A 2,812-nucleotide genomic window follows, 5' to 3' on the forward strand; every position below is an offset into this window, starting at 1 on the left:
CCACTAAATCACCTGAATCCAAAACAATCTCATATATTAAATGCAAACATATTTAAAACACATATATTTCTGCTTGGTGATGTTATAATTAATTATTTTGCTGTGAAATTATTTGTGTTGACTGTGGTGATCAAATTTCCTGAGGTTTTTATGCTTTAAATTATGTTGTTTTATGAGTTTTTATATGATAATTGTGTGAACTGATCAGTGTGAAACATATGTACTGTTGTTTCTGTTGACTTGAACTGGAGCATTTAAAAAACAAAAAGTAAAATCTAATATGAAATAATCATAAAAAACATCATTATGAATTAATTTTAGTTCTGGAGATTGTAAGCTAAGAAAATGAACAGCATTTCATTGTGTACTTAGAAGGGATTTTTTTCCACTGTGAACAGCAGTCACTAAAACAACAACAACAAACAAAAGTGAATTTTCAGAGTAAGGCATGAGTTTCCTCACAAAACAATACTGAATGTGACTGTGGTGGGGTGAAAGGTCAGTCTGTTTGATAATGATGTTGTCCATGGTGTAAATCAACAAGCAGATCAATTAAAGAACATGAAACTGCAGCCATCGGTTATAAAGTGAAGAACTTACCTGCTGATGACTACCAGTCTATATCAAAACCATTTTATGATCAGAGTAGTAAACTTCGTCAGTACCACTCAATATTTCTTTAGTGGAAATACTCCAAACAAAACTAAGATCCAATGTGGAGCCATAGTCTGGTGACATTGGACAACTTACTGTGCATTGTCTTGTGGACAGACAGCCCAAGAGACACACAATCTTTCTCTACAGGGAATGAAGGGAACAAAAGGTTTGACATTTCTGTTAATCATGGACAATTTTTTATTAAACGGGTCACCTGTGACCTTGACACCCAGAAGGTGCAGTTTCGCACGTTATAGGGTTATCAGTTTAGAGCTTGGACAATAAGTTGTCCACAGACAGACAAACAGATGGAACCACATGTCCTATCTGAGGACAGGTGAATAAAAAAAAATCAAGAAAATCCAGAGGACATTTCAATTTAAGCTTAGCCCAAAATGTAAGGAAATTTGTGTTTGGTAGATTATTTCTTTGTTGTATCAAATATTTCTTGGTAATAATTCATATACCGTTGGAAAGTCTGTTAATTTCCCTTTTAAATGGTGCCACGTTTGTAAGGAACATGCATCTGTGGGTTGAGCAGAAGAGCTGAGTATGTGGGTTGTGCACATACAGTAACAAAATCGCCAAATATTCTTTTCCATATAACTTATTTTGCAGTTGGTATTGACACTTTTTTGACTTTCTGGCACCCCCGGGTGCTGTCAATCAGCTGACCGCTACAAGATTTATTGCCAAGAAGCATTGTTACAGCCAAGAAATCATCTTTCTTACTTTTTGTGCTCTGTTTATATATGTATATAACACTGACATAAAAAACATAAAGTGAAACTGCTGTAATCCTTTGGTGTGATTTATTACAAAGTAAAATAGTTTGAGCTAAAATGAACAACAGCAAATATGGCAAAATAATACCTGTTCCTTTAATAATAAATAATATTTAAAGGTCTAGACATGACCAATTAATCTAGTCTTTTTTAATAGAAAATTATTTTTTATTATTGGAACTCTCACTGCATTTGAATGTTAAATCACTGATTATTTTTGATGTTGACTGGTTTATTCAGCCCTTCAGTCCACTTTTTAAATAAGTCAAACCTGAAAGTTCATCTTTTATCAATTTAATAATATTTCAGGGACACACCGATGCTGTCTGCACTCAGAGTTGTGGTGTTTTGAAATTGTTTTCTTCCCAAATGGGGCATTAAAAATATTAATGTGGAGTTTCAGATGGGAACAATAATGTTATTCCATGCAAGAAGAAGTAGAAGAAAAAATACAAGCTGAATGATCGTTGTGCCTATGTGTTTAACAAGGACTGGATTAAAACATAACTGTCATAATAATTAGGTAAACAACCACAGTCGGTTAACATATCAGAACTTGTTTCAGTTTAACTGCAGCGTTTCATCAGGAGTTTTGACCTGCTTTCTGTCAGAGAGAGGAGGAAAACCTACCTGAAGAAGTGCCAACAACACGAGATAACGTAATTTCCATTGGATCGACTCAAAACTTCAATATAAATCTCCTTTTTACAGGGTTCTGAATGATAACCTCTACAAAAGCTGTCCAATCTCATGAAATTGTCAGTCCCACAGCACATCACACAGAGCTGTAAAACAGTCTGGATACTGCAGGAAAGATGAATAGGTGGGGTTTAAAATGTTGACAGTCAAAGAGGGGTACAACATTAAACTCTCAGACTATTGATTGGACTGTATTGACTGAACAAAACTGCTGCTGCATGGAGTATAACCCACCTCACACGAGGTCTCCTTTGAGTACATTGTTGACAACAAAGTGTAACACGAGAGGACAGCGTCCACTCTCTTAAAGGTCTTATTGTCATGTATGATATATATTACATATAAGAGTTATGGATTTTAAGAATATTGTGTTAGAGGGTTTTTGTTTTTTATTGGCAGGAAGGTGTAAGGTCTAATTTACTTATAGCTCAACTCTGATCATTCTGGTAACAACAGTGAAACAGAACTCCTACAAAAAAAACTGCATTTCAATATATATATATATACACTCACCGGCCACTTTATTAGGTACACCTGTCCAACTGCTCGTTAACACTTAATTTCTAATCAGCCAATCACATGGCGGCATATACACTCACCGGCCACTTTATTAGGTACACCTGTCCAACTGCTCGTTAACACTTAATTTCTAATCAGCCAATCACATGGCG

This window comes from Austrofundulus limnaeus, unplaced genomic scaffold (genome assembly GCF_001266775.1).
Source record: "Austrofundulus limnaeus strain Quisiro unplaced genomic scaffold, Austrofundulus_limnaeus-1.0 Scaffold104, whole genome shotgun sequence".
Lineage (NCBI taxonomy): Eukaryota > Metazoa > Chordata > Actinopteri > Cyprinodontiformes > Rivulidae > Austrofundulus > Austrofundulus limnaeus.